The following is an 18,457-nucleotide window of genomic DNA, read 5'->3' on the forward strand; positions in this document are numbered from 1 at the left end:
AATGCAGGCAATGATGGGGGGAAGGGGGATCCCTCCTGCACTGCTGCTTTTAATATAAACAAGTTCAAACATTGTGGAAATCAGTGTGGAGGTTAATTTGGAAACTAAAAAGAGGAAAACATTTGACCCAGAAATTTCACTTTTCGGAATTTACCCTAGGCATGCAGCAGCCCAGTTTGAGAAAGACAGATGCACCCCTATGTTTACTGCAGCACTATTTACAATAGCCAAGAAATGGAAGCCACCTAAGAGTCCTTCCATAGATGAATGGCTAAAGAAGTTGTGGTACATATACACAGTGGAAGATTATTGAGCCATAAGAAGAAAACAAATCCTACGGTTTAAAAAAATGTGTATGGAATTAGAGGATATTATTCCCAATGAAATAAGAGAGGCAGAGAGAGCCAAGTAACAAAAATTTCACTCATACGTGGAGTATAAACACAAAGAAAAAGTGAAGGAACAAAACAGCAGCAGAATCACAGAACCCAATAATGGACATCCAGTCACCAAAAGGAAAGGAACTAGGGAGAATGGTTGGGGATGGAGGGATAAAGGTGTAGAAAAAGAAAGGGGGCATGACGATTAGCATGCTGTAATGTGGGGTGTGGGCTCGGGAGGGCTGTACAACATGGAGAAGACAGGTAGGGATTCTGCAGCATCTTGCTAGGCTGATGGGCACTGAGTGTAATGGGGCTTGTGGGGTGGGGAGGGGACTTGGCGAAGGGGGGAGCCTGGTAAAGATAGTGTTTTTCATGTAATAATGGATTACTGATATCCAGAAAAACGTCATAAGGTCACTAAATGGAAAAAAACAAGACCCGTCCATATGGTGCTGACAAGACACTCACTTCAAGCACAAAGACATCCACAGACTAAAAGAGAAGGGATGGAAGAATATATTTAGTACAATTAACAGGGAGAAAAAAAATCAAGGATTGCAGGTTGTAGAAGAAGACAAAATAGACTACAAAGAAAGTCACAAGAGACAAAGAAGGACATTACATAATGAAAAAGGGGTCAGTCCAACAAGATAATATAACCGCTATAAATATCTATGAACCCAACGGATCACCTATATGTGTGAAAAAAATACTAACAGAATAAAAACGGGAAAGAGAAAGCGATCCATTCATTTTAGGAGACTACAATACACCGCTCGCTCTAAAGGACAGATCAACCAGACAGAAAATAAGTAAAGAGGCGGAAGCACCGAACAGCATATAAGAACAGATAAACCCAACGAGCATCTACAGAACACTCCATCCAAAAGCAAAAGGATACACGTTCTTCTCAAGTGCACATGGAGCATTTCTAGAATAGGTCACACACTAGGTTATCAAAAGAGCCTCAGTAAACATGAAAAGACTGGAATTGTGCTTCTCAGATCACAGAGGTATGAAACCAGAAATAAATTACTCAAAGAAAATGAAAAAGTCCACAAACACATGGAGGCTTAATAACATGCTCATACATAATCCATGGATCAAGGATCAAATAAAAACAGAGATCAAGCAATATATGGAGACACATGACAAAGGTAATTCAATACCACGAAAATCTGTGGGACGCAGCAAAGACTGTGCTAAGAGGGAAATATATTGCAATTCAGGCCTACCTCAGGGTAGAATAACAATCACATATGAATAGTCTAAACACACAGTTAATGAAACAGAAAAAGGAAGCACAAATGAGGCCCAAGGTCAGTCGAATGTGGGACATAATAAAGATTAGAGCAGAAATAAATGAAATTGAGAAGAATAAAACAATATAGAAAGAATCAATGAAAGCAGGAGCTGATTCTCAGAGAAAATAAACAAAACAGATAAACCCCGGGCTAGACTTTTGAAAAAAAAAAAGAGAGTCTACATACATAAACAGAATCAGAAATGAGAGAGGAAAAATCACTACGGACATCCCAGAAGTTCAAAGAACTTTGAGAGATAACTATGAAAAATCATATGGTAAAAAACTGGATAACGTGGAGAAAATGGACAATGTTCTAGAAAAATACAACCTTCAAGGCCGACACAGGAAGAAACAGAAAATCTGAATAGACCGATTATCAGTAAGGAAATTGAACTGGTAATCAACAAACTACCTAAGAAGAAAAGCAGTGGACCAGACGGTCTCACTGGTGAATTTTATCGAAGATTTAGTGAGGAGCTAATACCCATCCTCCTCAAAGTTTTTCCAAAATGTAGAAGAGGACAGAATACTCCCAAGCCCATTCAATGAGGCAAACATCACTCGAATACGAAAACAAGGGAAAGACACCACAAAAGAAGAAAATTTCAGGCCAATATCCCTGATGAACATAGATGCGAAAATACTCAACAAAATATTAGCAAACCGAATTCAAAAATAAATCCAAAAGATCATCCATCATGAGCAAGTGGGACTCAACTCAGGGACGTGAGGGTGGTACAACATTTGAAAATCCACCAGCATCATCCATCATATGAATGAAAAGTAGGACAAAAACCACATGATCATCTCCCCAGATGTTGAAAAAGCACTCAACAAAATTCAACATCCATTCATGATAAAAACTCTCACAAAATGGCTATAGAGGTCAAGTACCTCAACATAATAAAGGCCAAATATGACAAACACACAGCCAACATTATAATTAACCGTGAGAAGCTGAAAGCTTTTCCTTTATGAACAGAAACAAGACAAGAATATCCACTCTGCTCATTTTTATTCAACATATTTTGGGAGGTACTAGCCACAACAATTAGACATCTCAAAGTAATAAAAGGCATCCCAGTTTGCAAAGAATATGTCAAACGGTCCATGTTTGCAGACGACACGATTATTGTATACAAAAACCCGAAAGAATACACTCCAAAACGACTAGATCTAATATCTGATTTCGGCAAAGTTGCACTATAGAAAATTAATACACAGAAATCTGTTGGATTCCTATACACTAATGATGAACTCACAGAAAGAGAAGTCAGGAAAACAATTCCATTCACAATTGCATCAAAAAGAATAAAATACCTAGGAAACAACCTAACAAAGGAAGTGAAAGAAGTATGCTCTGAAAACCACACGACAATCATGAGAAATATTACAGAAGATACGAATAAATGGAAACCCATCGATGCTCATGGATAGGAAGAGTTAATATTATCAAAATGTCCATCCTGCCGAAAGCAATCTACACACTCAAATGCAATCCCTATCCAAATACCAACTGCATTCTCCAATGAAATAGAGCAAAGAGTCCTAAAATTCATAAGAAACCACAAAAGACCCCAAATAGCTAGAGCAATCCTGAGAGTGAAGTGTAAAGCAGGGGGAATTATGCTCCCTGACTTCAAGCTCTACTTCAAAGCCACAGTAATCAAGATAATTTGGTACTGGAAGAAGACCAGACCCATAAACCAGTGGAAAAGAAAAGAGTGCCTAGATAGAAATCCTTGCATATATGGTCAATTACTATATGACAATGGAGCCATGGATATACAGTGTGGGAAATGACAGCCTCCTCAACAGCTGGCGTGACAAAACCGGGCAGCTACATGTAGGAGAATGAAACTGGATTATTGTCTAACCCTACACACAAAAGTAAATCCAAAATGGATCAAAGACCTGAATATAAGTCATGAAGCCATAAAACTGTTAGAAAAAACATAGGCAAAAATCTCCTGGACATAAACGGGAGCAACTTGTTCATGAATATATCTCCTTGGGCAAGGGAAACAAGAGGAAAAATGAACAAGTGGGACTATATCAAACTAAAAAACCTCCTGTACAGCCAAGGACCCCATCAGTAGAACAAAAAGACATCCTACAGTATGGGAGAATATATTCACCTATGACATATCTGATAAGGGGTGGACATCCAAATTATATAGAGGGCTCATGCACCTCAACAAACAAAAAGCAAATAAGCCAATTAAAAAATGGGCAAAGGTGCTGAACAAACACTTATCCAAAGAAGAACTTCAGATGGCCAACAAGCATAAGAAAAGATGCTCCACATTGCTAATCATCAGAAACAAACAAATTAAAACCAAAGTGAGACATCACTTCATACCAGTGAGGATGCTTGACATCAAAAGAGAAAAACCAACAAATGCAGGCAAGGATGGGGGGAAAGGGGATCCCTCCTGCACTGCTGCTTTTAATATAAACAAGTTCAAACATTGTGGAAATCAGTGTGGAGGTTAATTTGGAAACTAAAAAGAGAAAAACATTTGACCCAGAAATTTCACTTTTCGGAATTTACCCTAGGCATGCAGCAGCCCAGTTTGAGAAAGACAGATGCACCCCTATGTTTACTGCAGCACTATTTACAATAGCCAAGAAATGGAAGCCACCTAAGAGTCCTTCCATAGATGAATGGCTAAAGAAGTTGTGGTACATATACACAGTGGAAGATTATTCAGCCATAAGGAGAAAACAAATCCTACGGTTTAAAAAAATGTGTATGGAATTAGAGGATATTATTCCCAATGAAATAAGAGAGGCAGAGAGAGCCAAGTAACAAAAATTTCACTCATACGTGGAGTATAAACACAAAGAAAAAGTGAAGGAACAAAACAGCAGCAGAATCACAGAACCCAATAATGGACATCCAGTCACCAAAAGGAAAGGAACTAGGGAGAATGGTTGGGGATGGAGGGATAAAGGTGTAGAAAAAGAAAGGGGGCATGACGATTAGCATGCTGTAATGTGGGGTGTGGGCTCGGGAGGGCTGTACAACATGGAGAAGACAGGTAGGGATTCTGCAGCATCTTGCTAGGCTGATGGGCAGTGAGTGTAATGGGGCTTGTGGGGTGGGGAGGGGACTTGGCGAAGGGGGGAGCCTGGTAAAGATAGTGTTTTTCATGTAATAATGGATTACTGATATCCAGAAAAACGTCATAAGGTCACTAAATGGAAAAAAACAAGACCCGTCCATATGGTGCTGACAAGACACTCACTTCAAGCACAAAGACATCCACAGACTAAAAGAGAAGGGATGGAAGAATATATTTAGTACAATTAACAGGGAGAAAAAAAATCAAGGATTGCAGGTTGTAGAAGAAGACAAAATAGACTACAAAGAAAGTCACAAGAGACAAAGAAGGACATTACATAATGAAAAAGGGGTCAGTCCAACAAGATAATATAACCGCTATAAATATCTATGAACCCAACGGATCACCTATATGTGTGAAAAAAATACTAACAGAATAAAAACGGGAAAGAGAAAGCGATCCATTCATTTTAGGAGACTACAATACACCGCTCACTCTAAAGGACAGATCAACCAGACAGAAAATATGTAAAGAGGCGGAAGCACCGAACAGCATATAAGAACAGATAAACCCAACGAGCATCTCCAGAACACTCCATCCAAAAGCAAAAGGATACACGTTCTTCTCAAGTGCACATGGAGCATTTCTAGAATAGGTCACACACTAGGTTATCAAAAGAGCCTCAGTAAACATGAAAAGACTGGAATTGTGCTTCTCAGATCACAGAGGTATGAAACCAGAAATAAATTACTCAAAGAAAATGAAAAAGTCCACAAACACATGGAGGCTTAATAACATGCTCATACATAATCCATGGATCAAGGATCAAATAAAAACAGAGATCAAGCAATATATGGAGACACATGACAAAGGTAATTCAATACCACGAAAATCTGTGGGACGCAGCAAAGACTGTGCTAAGAGGGAAATATATTGCAATTCAGGCCTACCTCAGGGTAGAATAACAATCACATATGAATAGTCTAAACACACAGTTAATGAAACAGAAAAAGGAAGCACAAATGAGGCCCAAGGTCAGTCGAATGTGGGACATAATAAAGATTAGAGCAGAAATAAATGAAATTGAGAAGAATAAAACAATATAGAAAGAATCAATGAAAGCAGGAGCTGATTCTCAGAGAAAATAAACAAAACAGATAAACCCCGGGCTAGACTTTTGAAAAAAAAAAGAGAGTCTACATACATAAACAGAATCAGAAATGAGAGAGGAAAAATCACTACGGACATCCCAGAAGTTCAAAGAACTTTGAGAGATAACTATGAAAAATCATATGGTAAAAAACTGGATAACGTGGAGAAAATGGACAATGTTCTAGAAAAATACAACCTTCAAGGCCGACACAGGAAGAAACAGAAAATCTGAATAGACCGATTATCAGTAAGGAAATTGAACTGGTAATCAACAAACTACCTAAGAAGAAAAGCAGTGGACCAGACGGTCTCACTGGTGAATTTTATCGAAGATTTAGTGAGGAGCTAATACCCATCCTCCTCAAAGTTTTTCCAAAATGTAGAAGAGGACAGAATACTCCCAAGCCCATTCAATGAGGCAAACATCACTTTAATACGAAAACAAGGGAAAGACACCACAAAAGAAGAAAATTTCAGGCCAATATCCCTGATGAACATAGATGCGAAAATACTCAACAAAATATTAGCAAACCGAATTCAAAAATAAATCCAAAAGATCATCCATCATGAGCAAGTGGGACTCAACTCAGGGACGTGAGGGTGGTACAACATTTGAAAATCCACCAGCATCATCCATCATATGAATGAAAAGTAGGACAAAAACCACATGATCATCTCCCCAGATGTTGAAAAAGCACTCAACAAAATTCAACATCCATTCATGATAAAAACTCTCACAAAATGGCTATAGAGGTCAAGTACCTCAACATAATAAAGGCCAAATATGACAAACACACAGCCAACATTATAATTAACCGTGAGAAGCTGAAAGCTTTTCCTTTATGAACAGAAACAAGACAAGAATATCCAGTCTGCTCATTTTTATTCAACATATTTTGGGAGGTACTAGCCACAACAATTAGACATCTCAAAGTAATAAAAGGCATCCCAGTTTGCAAAGAATATGTCAAACGGTCCCTTTTTGCAGACGACACGATTATTGTATACAAAAACCTGAAAGAATACACTCCAAAACGACTAGATCTAATATCTGATTTCGGCAAAGTTGCACTATAGAAAATTAATACACAGAAATCTGTTGGATTCCTATACACTAATGATGAACTCACAGAAAGAGAAGTCAGGAAAACAATTCCATTCACAATTGCATCAAAAAGAATAAAATACCTAGGAAACAACCTAACAAAGGAAGTGAAAGAACTATGCTCTGAAAACCACACGACAATCATGAGAAATATTACAGAAGATACGAATAAATGGAAACCCATCGATGCTCATGGATAGGAAGAGTTAATATTATCAAAATGTCCATCCTGCCGAAAGCAATCTACACACTCAAATGCAATCCCTATCCAAATACCAACTGCATTCTCCAATGAAATAGAGCAAAGAGTCCTAAAATTCATAAGAAACCACAAAAGACCCCAAATAGCTGGAGCAATCCTGAGAGTGAAGTGTAAAGCAGGGGGAATTATGCTCCCTGACTTCAAGCTCTACTTCAAAGCCACAGTAATCAAGATAATTTGGTACTGGAAGAAGACCAGACCCATAAACCAGTGGAAAAGAAAAGAGTGCCTAGATAGAAATCCTTGCATATATGGTCAATTACTATATGACAATGGAGCCATGGATATACAGTGTGGGAAATGACAGCCTCCTCAACAGCTGGCGTGACAAAACCGGGCAGCTACATGTAGGAGAATGAAACTGGATTATTGTCTAACCCTACACACAAAAGTAAATCCAAAATGGATCAAAGACCTGAATATAAGTCATGAAGCCATAAAACTGTTAGAAAAAACATAGGCAAAAATCTCCTGGACATAAACGGGAGCAACTTGTTCATGAATATATCTCCTTGGGCAAGGGAAACAAGAGGAAAAATGAACAAGTGGGACTATATCAAACTAAAAAACCTCCTGTACAGCCAAGGACCCCATCAGTAGAACAAAAAGACATCCTACAGTATGGGAGAATATATTCACCTATGACATATCTGATAAGGGGTTGACATCCAAATTATATAGAGGGCTCATGCACCTCAACAAACAAAAAGCAAATAAGCCAATTAAAAAATGGGCAAATGTGCTGAACAAACACTTATCCAAAGAAGAACTTCAGATGGCCAACAAGCATAAGAAAAGATGCTCCACATTGCTAATCATCAGAAACAAACAAATTAAAACCAAAGTGAGACATCACTTCATACCAGTGAGGATGCTTGACATCAAAAGAGAAAAACCAACAAATGCAGGCAAGGATGGGGGGAAAGGGGATCCCTCCTGCACTGCTGCTTTTAATATAAACAAGTTCAAACATTGTGGAAATCAGTGTGGAGGTTAATTTGGAAACTAAAAAGAGAAAAACATTTGACCCAGAAATTTCACTTTTCGGAATTTACCCTAGGCATGCAGCAGCCCAGTTTGAGAAAGACAGATGCACCCCTATGTTTACTGCAGCACTATTTACAATAGTCAAGAAATGGAAGCCACCTAAGAGTCCTTCCATAGATGAATGGCTAAAGAAGTTGTGGTACATATACACAGTGGAAGATTATTCAGCCATAAGGAGAAAACAAATCCTACTGTTTAAAAAAATGTGTATGGAATTAGAGGATATTATTCCCAATGAAATAAGAGAGGCAGAGAGAGCCAAGTAACAAAAATTTCACTCATACGTGGAGTATAAACACAAAGAAAAAGTGAAGGAACAAAACAGCAGCAGAATCACAGAACCCAATAATGGACATCCAGTCACCAAAAGGAAAGGAACTAGGGAGAATGGTTGGGGATGGAGGGATAAAGGTGTAGAAAAAGAAAGGGGGCATGACGATTAGCATGCTGTAATGTGGGGTGTGGGCTCGGGAGGGCTGTACAACATGGAGAAGACAGGTAGGGATTCTGCAGCATCTTGCTAGGCTGATGGGCAGTGAGTGTAATGGGGCTTGTGGGGTGGGGAGGGGACTTGGCGAAGGGGGGAGCCTGGTAAAGATAGTGTTTTTCATGTAATAATGGATTACTGATATCCAGAAAAACGTCATAAGGTCACTAAATGGAAAAAAACAAGACCCGTCCATATGGTGCTGACAAGACACTCACTTCAAGCACAAAGACATTAACAGACTAAAAGAGAAGGGATGGAAGAATATATTTAGTACAATTAACAGGGAGAAAAAAATCAAGGATTGCAGGTTGTAGAAGAAGACAAAATAGACTACAAAGAAAGTCACAAGAGACAAAGAAGGACATTACATAATGAAAAAGGGGTCAGTCCAACAAGATAATATAACCGCTATAAATATCTATGAACCAAACGGATCACCTATATGTGTGAAAAAAATACTAACAGAATAAAAACGGGAAAGAGAAAGCGATCCATTCATTTTAGGAGACTACAATACACCGCTCACTCTAAAGGACAGATCAACCAGACAGAAAATAAGTAAAGAGGCGGAAGCACCGAACAGCATATAAGAACAGATAAACCCAACGAGCATCTACAGAACACTCCATCCAAAAGCAAAAGGATACACGTTCTTCTCAAGTGCACATGGAGCATTTCTAGAATAGGTCACACACTAGGTTATCAAAAGAGCCTCAGTAAACATGAAAAGACTGGAATTGTGCTTCTCACATCACAGAGGTATGAAACCAGAAATAAATTACTCAAAGAAAATGAAAAAGTCCACAAACACATGGAGGCTTAATAACATGCTCATACATAATCCATGGATCAAGGATCAAATAAAAACAGAGATCAAGCAATATATGGAGACACATGACAAAGGTAATTCAATACCACGAAAATCTGTGGGACGCAGCAAAGACTGTGCTAAGAGGGAAATATATTGCAATTCAGGCCTACCTCAGGGTAGAATAACAATCACATATGAATAGTCTAAACACACAGTTAATGAAACAGAAAAAGGAAGCACAAATGAGGCCCAAGGTCAGTCGAATGTGGGACATAATAAAGATTAGAGCAGAAATAAATGAAATTGAGAAGAATAAAACAATATAGAAAGAATCAATGAAAGCAGGAGCTGATTCTCAGAGAAAATAAACAAAACAGATAAACCCCGGGCTAGACTTTTGAAAAAAAAAAGAGAGTCTACATACATAAACAGAATCAGAAATGAGAGAGGAAAAATCACTACGGACATCCCAGAAGTTCAAAGAACTTTGAGAGATAACTATGAAAAATCATATGGTAAAAAACTGGATAACGTGGAGAAAATGGACAATGTTCTAGAAAAATACAACCTTCAAGGCCGACACAGGAAGAAACAGAAAATCTGAATAGACCGATTATCAGTAAGGAAATTGAACTGGTAATCAACAAACTACCTAAGAAGAAAAGCAGTGGACCAGACGGTCTCACTGGTGAATTTTATCGAAGATTTAGTGAGGAGCTAATACCCATCCTCCTCAAAGTTTTTCCAAAATGTAGAAGAGGACAGAATACTCCCAAGCCCATTCAATGAGGCAAACATCACTCGAATACGAAAACAAGGGAAAGACACCACAAAAGAAGAAAATTTCAGGCCAATATCCCTGATGAACATAGATGCGAAAATACTCAACAAAATATTAGCAAACCGAATTCAAAAATAAATCCAAAAGATCATCCATCATGAGCAAGTGGGACTCAACTCAGGGACGTGAGGGTGGTACAACATTTGAAAATCCACCAGCATCATCCATCATATGAATGAAAAGTAGGACAAAAACCACATGATCATCTCCCCAGATGTTGAAAAAGCACTCAACAAAATTCAACATCCATTCATGATAAAAACTCTCACAAAATGGCTATAGAGGTCAAGTACCTCAACATAATAAAGGCCAAATATGACAAACACACAGCCAACATTATAATTAACCGTGAGAAGCTGAAAGCTTTTCCTTTATGAACAGAAACAAGACAAGAATATCCACTCTGCTCATTTTTATTCAACATATTTTGGGAGGTACTAGCCACAACAATTAGACATCTCAAAGTAATAAAAGGCATCCCAGTTTGCAAAGAATATGTCAAACGGTCCCTTTTTGCAGACGACACGATTATTGTATACAAAAACCCGAAAGAATACACTCCAAAACGACTAGATCTAATATCTGATTTCGGCAAAGTTGCACTATAGAAAATTAATACACAGAAATCTGTTGGATTCCTATACACTAATGATGAACTCACAGAAAGAGAAGTCAGGAAAACAATTCCATTCACAATTGCATCAAAAAGAATAAAATACCTAGGAAACAACCTAACAAAGGAAGTGAAAGAACTATGCTCTGAAAACCACACGACAATCATGAGAAATATTACAGAAGATACGAATAAATGGAAACCCATCGATGCTCATGGATAGGAAGAGTTAATATTATCAAAATGTCCATCCTGCCGAAAGCAATCTACACACTCAAATGCAATCCCTATCCAAATACCAACTGCATTCTCCAATGAAATAGAGCAAAGAGTCCTAAAATTCATAAGAAACCACAAAAGACCCCAAATAGCTAGAGCAATCCTGAGAGTGAAGTGTAAAGCAGGGGGAATTATGCTCCCTGACTTCAAGCTCTACTTCAAAGCCACAGTAATCAAGATAATTTGGTACTGGAAGAAGACCAGACCCATAAACCAGTGGAAAAGAAAAGAGTGCCTAGATAGAAATCCTTGCATATATGGTCAATTACTATATGACAATGGAGCCATGGATATACAGTGTGGGAAATGACAGCCTCCTCAACAGCTGGCGTGACAAAACCGGGCAGCTACATGTAGGAGAATGAAACTGGATTATTGTCTAACCCTACACACAAAAGTAAATCCAAAATGGATCAAAGACCTGAATATAAGTCATGAAGCCATAAAACTGTTAGAAAAAACATAGGCAAAAATCTCCTGGACATAAACGGGAGCAACTTGTTCATGAATATATCTCCTTGGGCAAGGGAAACAAGAGGAAAAATGAACAAGTGGGACTATATCAAACTAAAAAACCTCCTGTACAGCCAAGGACCCCATCAGTAGAACAAAAAGACATCCTACAGTATGGGAGAATATATTCACCTATGACATATCTGATAAGGGGTTGACATCCAAATTATATAGAGGGCTCATGCACCTCAACAAACAAAAAGCAAATAAGCCAATTAAAAAATGGGCAAAGGTGCTGAACAAACACTTATCCAAAGAAGAACTTCAGATGGCCAACAAGCATAAGAAAAGATGCTCCACATTGCTAATCATCAGAAACAAACAAATTAAAACCAAAGTGAGACATCACTTCATACCAGTGAGGATGCTTGACATCAAAAGAGAAAAACCAACAAATGCAGGCAAGGATGGGGGGAAAGGGGATCCCTCCTGCACTGCTGCTTTTAATATAAACAAGTTCAAACATTGTGGAAATCAGTGTGGAGGTTAATTTGGAAACTAAAAAGAGAAAAACATTTGACCCAGAAATTTCACTTTTCGGAATTTACCCTAGGCATGCAGCAGCCCAGTTTGAGAAAGACAGATGCACCCCTATGTTTACTGCAGCACTATTTACAATAGTCAAGAAATGGAAGCCACCTAAGAGTCCTTCCATAGATGAATGGCTAAAGAAGTTGTGGTACATATACACAGTGGAAGATTATTCAGCCATAAGGAGAAAACAAATCCTACGGTTTAAAAAAATGTGTATGGAATTAGAGGATATTATTCCCAATGAAATAAGAGAGGCAGAGAGAGCCAAGTAACAAAAATTTCACTCATACGTGGAGTATAAACACAAAGAAAAAGTGAAGGAACAAAACAGCAGCAGAATCACAGAACCCAATAATGGACATCCAGTCACCAAAAGGAAAGGAACTAGGGAGAATGGTTGGGGATGGAGGGATAAAGGTGTAGAAAAAGAAAGGGGGCATGACGATTAGCATGCTGTAATGTGGGGTGTGGGCTCGGGAGGGCTGTACAACATGGAGAAGACAGGTAGGGATTCTGCAGCATCTTGCTAGGCTGATGGGCAGTGAGTGTAATGGGGCTTGTGGGGTGGGGAGGGGACTTGGCGAAGGGGGGAGCCTGGTAAAGATAGTGATTTTCATGTAATAATGGATTACTGATATCCAGAAAAACGTCATAAGGTCACTAAATGGAAAAAAACAAGACCCGTCCATATGGTGCTGACAAGACACTCACTTCAAGCACAAAGACATCCACAGACTAAAAGAGAAGGGATGGAAGAATATATTTAGTACAATTAACAGGGAGAAAAAAAATCAAGGATTGCAGGTTGTAGAAGAAGACAAAATAGACTACAAAGAAAGTCACAAGAGACAAAGAAGGACATTACATAATGAAAAAGGGGTCAGTCCAACAAGATAATATAACCGCTATAAATATCTATGAACCCAACGGATCACCTATATGTGTGAAAAAAATACTAACAGAATAAAAACGGGAAAGAGAAAGCGATCCATTCATTTTAGGAGACTACAATACACCGCTCACTCTAAAGGACAGATCAACCAGACAGAAAATAAGTAAAGAGGCGGAAGCACCGAACAGCATATAAGAACAGATAAACCCAACGAGCATCTCCAGAACACTCCATCCAAAAGCAAAAGGATACACGTTCTTCTCAAGTGCACATGGAGCATTTCTAGAATAGGTCACACACTAGGTTATCAAAAGAGCCTCAGTAAACATGAAAAGACTGGAATTGTGCTTCTCAGATCACAGAGGTATGAAACCAGAAATAAATTACTCAAAGAAAATGAAAAAGTCCACAAACACATGGAGGCTTAATAACATGCTCATACATAATCCATGGATCAAGGATCAAATAAAAACAGAGATCAAGCAATATATGGAGACACATGACAAAGGTAATTCAATACCACGAAAATCTGTGGGACGCAGCAAAGACTGTGCTAAGAGGGAAATATATTGCAATTCAGGCCTACCTCAGGGTAGAATAACAATCACATATGAATAGTCTAAACACACAGTTAATGAAACAGAAAAATGAAGCACAAATGAGGCCCAAGGTCAGTCGAATGTGGGACATAATAAAGATTAGAGCAGAAATAAATGAAATTGAGAAGAATAAAACAATATAGAAAGAATCAATGAAAGCAGGAGCTGATTCTCAGAGAAAATAAACAAAACAGATAAACCCCGGGCTAGACTTTTGAAAAAAAAAAGAGAGTCTACATACATAAAAAGAATCAGAAATGAGAGAGGAAAAATCACTACGGACATCCCAGAAGTTCAAAGAACTTTGAGAGATAACTATGAAAAATCATATGGTAAAAAACTGGATAACGTGGAGAAAATGGACAATGTTCTAGAAAAATACAACCTTCAAGGCCGACACAGGAAGAAACAGAAAATCTGAATAGACCGATTATCAGTAAGGAAATTGAACTGGTAATCAACAAACTACCTAAGAAGAAAAGCAGTGGACCAGACGGTCTCACTGGTGAATTTTATCGAAGATTTAGTGAGGAGCTAATACCCATCCTCCTCAAAGTTTTTCCAAAATGTAGAAGAGGACAGAATACTCCCAAGCCCATTCAATGAGGCAAACATCACTTTAATACGAAAACAAGGGAAAGACACCACAAAAGAAGAAAATTTCAGGCCAATATCCCTGATGAACATAGATGCGAAAATACTCAACAAAATATTAGCAAACCGAATTCAAAAATAAATCCAAAAGATCATCCATCATGAGCAAGTGGGACTCAACTCAGGGACGTGAGGGTGGTACAACATTTGAAAATCCACCAGCATCATCCATCATATGAATGAAAAGTAGGACAAAAACCACATGATCATCTCCCCAGATGTTGAAAAAGCACTCAACAAAATTCAACATCCATTCATGATAAAAACTCTCACAAAATGGCTATAGAGGTCAAGTACCTCAACATAATCAAAGGCCAAATATGACAAACACAGCCAACATTATAATTAACCGTGAGAAGCTGAAAGCTTTTCCTTTATGAACAGAAACAAGACAAGAATATCCACTCTGCTCATTTTTATTCAACATATTTTGGGAGGTACTAGCCACAACAATTAGACATCTCAAAGTAATAAAAGGCATCCCAGTTTGCAAAGAATATGTCAAACGGTCCCTTTTTGCAGACGACACGATTATTGTATACAAAAACCCGAAAGAATACACTCCAAAACGACTAGATCTAATATCTGATTTCGGCAAAGTTGCACTATAGAAAATTAATACACAGAAATCTGTTGGATTCCTATACATTAATGATGAACTCACAGAAAGAGAAGTCAGGAAAACAATTCCATTCACAATTGCATCAAAAAGAATAAAATACCTAGGAAACAACCTAACAAAGGAAGTGAAAGAACTATGCTCTGAAAACCACACGACAATCATGAGAGATATTACAGAAGATACGAATAAATGGAAACCCATCGATGCTCATGGATAGGAAGAGTTAATATTATCAAAATGTCCATCCTGCCGAAAGCAATCTACACACTCAAATGCAATCCCTATCCAAATACCAACTGCATTCTCCAATGAAATAGAGCAAAGAGTCCTAAAATTCATAAGAAACCACAAAAGACCCCAAATAGCTAGAGCAATCCTGAGAGTGAAGTGTAAAGCAGGGGGAATTATGCTCCCTGACTTCAAGCTCTACTTCAAAGCCACAGTAATCAAGATAATTTGGTACTGGAAGAAGACCAGACCCATAAACCAGTGGAAAAGAAAAGAGTGCCTAGATAGAAATCCTTGCATATATGGTCAATTACTATATGACAATGGAGCCATGGATATACAGTGTGGGAAATGACAGCCTCCTCAACAGCTGGCGTGACAAAACCGGGCAGCTACATGTAGGAGAATGAAACTGGATTATTGTCTAACCCTACACACAAAAGTAAATCCAAAATGGATCAAAGACCTGAATATAAGTCATGAAGCCATAAAACTGTTAGAAAAAACATAGGCAAAAATCTCCTGGACATAAACGGGAGCAACTTGTTCATGAATATATCTCCTTGGGCAAGGGAAACAAGAGGAAAAATGAACAAGTGGGACTATATCAAACTAAAAAACCTCCTGTACAGCCAAGGACCCCATCAGTAGAACAAAAAGACATCCTACAGTATGGGAGAATATATTCACCTATGACATATCTGATAAGGGGTTGACATCCAAATTATATAGAGGGCTCATGCACCTCAACAAACAAAAAGCAAATAAGCCAATTAAAAAATGGGCAAAGGTGCTGAACAAACACTTATCCAAAGAAGAACTTCAGATGGCCAACAAGCATAAGAAAAGATGCTCCACATTGCTAATCATCAGAAACAAACAAATTAAAACCAAAGTGAGACATCACTTCATACCAGTGAGGATGCTTGACATCAAAAGAGAAAAACCAACAAATGCAGGCAAGGATGGGGGGAAAGGGGATCCCTCCTGCACTGCTGCTTTTAATATAAACAAGTTCAAACATTGTGGAAATCAGTGTGGAGGTTAATTTGGAAACTAAAAAGAGAAAAACATTTGACCCAGAAATTTCACTTTTCGGAATTTACCCTAGGCATGCAGCAGCCCAGTTTGAGAAAGACAGATGCACCCCTATGTTTACTGCAGCACTATTTACAATAGTCAAGAAATGGAAGCCACCTAAGAGTCCTTCCATAGATGAATGGCTAAAGAAGTTGTGGTACATATACACAGTGGAAGATTATTCAGCCATAAGGAGAAAACAAATCCTACGGTTTAAAAAAATGTGTATGGAATTAGAGGATATTATTCCCAATGAAATAAGAGAGGCAGAGAGAGCCAAGTAACAAAAATTTCACTCATACGTGGAGTATAAACACAAAGAAAAAGTGAAGGAACAAAACAGCAGCAGAATCACAGAACCCAATAATGGACATCCAGTCACCAAAAGGAAAGGAACTAGGGAGAATGGTTGGGGATGGAGGGATAAAGGTGTAGAAAAAGAAAGGGGGCATGACGATTAGCATGCTGTAATGTGGGGTGTGGGCTCGGGAGGGCTGTACAACATGGAGAAGACAGGTAGGGATTCTGCAGCATCTTGCTAGGCTGATGGGCAGTGAGTGTAATGGGGCTTGTGGGGTGGGGAGGGGACTTGGCGAAGGGGGGAGCCTGGTAAAGATAGTGTTTTTCATGTAATAATGGATTACTGATATCCAGAAAAACGTCATAAGGTCACTAAATGGAAAAAAACAAGACCCGTCCATATGGTGCTGACAAGACACTCACTTCAAGCACAAAGACATCCACAGACTAAAAGAGAAGGGATGGAAGAATATATTTAGTACAATTAACAGGGAGAAAAAAAATCAAGGATTGCAGGTTGTAGAAGAAGACAAAATAGACTACAAAGAAAGTCACAAGAGACAAAGAAGGACATTACATAATGAAAAAGGGGTCAGTCCAACAAGATAATATAACCGCTATAAATATCTATGAACCCAACGGATCACCTATATGTGTGAAAAAAATACTAACAGAATAAAAACGGGAAAGAGAAAGCGATCCATTCATTTTAGGAGACTACAATACACCGCTCACTCTAAAGGACAGATCAACCAGACAGAAAATAAGTAAAGAGGCGGAAGCACCGAACAGCATATAAGAACAGATAAACCCAACGAGCATCTACAGAACACTCCATCCAAAAGCAAAAGGATACACGTTCTTCTCAAGTGCACATGGAGCATTTCTAGAATAGGTCACACACTAGGTTATCAAAAGAGCCTCAGTAAACATGAAAAGACTGGAATTGTGCTTCTCAGATCACAGAGGTATGAAACCAGAAATAAATTACTCAAAGAAAATGAAAAAGTCCACAAACACATGGAGGCTTAATAACATGCTCATACATAATCCATGGATCAAGGATCAAATAAAAACAGAGATCAAGCAATATATGGAGACACATGACAAAGGTAATTCAATACCACGAAAATCTGTGGGACGCAGCAAAGACTGTGCTAAGAGGGAAATATATTGCAATTCAGGCCTACCTCAGGGTAGAATAACAATCACATATGAATAGTCTAAACACACAGTTAATGAAACAGAAAAATGAAGCACAAATGAGGCCCAAGGTCAGTCGAATGTGGGACATAATAAAGATTAGAGCAGAAATAAATGAAATTGAGAAGAATAAAACAATATAGAAAGAATCAATGAAAGCAGGAGCTGATTCTCAGAGAAAATAAACAAAACAGATAAACCCCGGGCTAGACTTTTGAAAAAAAAAAGAGAGTCTACATACATAAACAGAATCAGAAATGAGAGAGGAAAAATCACTACGGACATCCCAGAAGTTCAAAGAACTTTGAGAGATAACTATGAAAAATCATATGGTAAAAAACTGGATAACGTGGAGAAAATGGACAATGTTCTAGAAAAATACAACCTTCAAGGCCGACACAGGAAGAAACAGAAAATCTGAATAGACCGATTATCAGTAAGGAAATTGAACTGGTAATCAACAAACTACCTAAGA

This window comes from Manis pentadactyla, chromosome 8, assembly GCF_030020395.1.
Source record: "Manis pentadactyla isolate mManPen7 chromosome 8, mManPen7.hap1, whole genome shotgun sequence".
In the NCBI taxonomy this organism is placed as follows: domain Eukaryota; kingdom Metazoa; phylum Chordata; class Mammalia; order Pholidota; family Manidae; genus Manis; species Manis pentadactyla.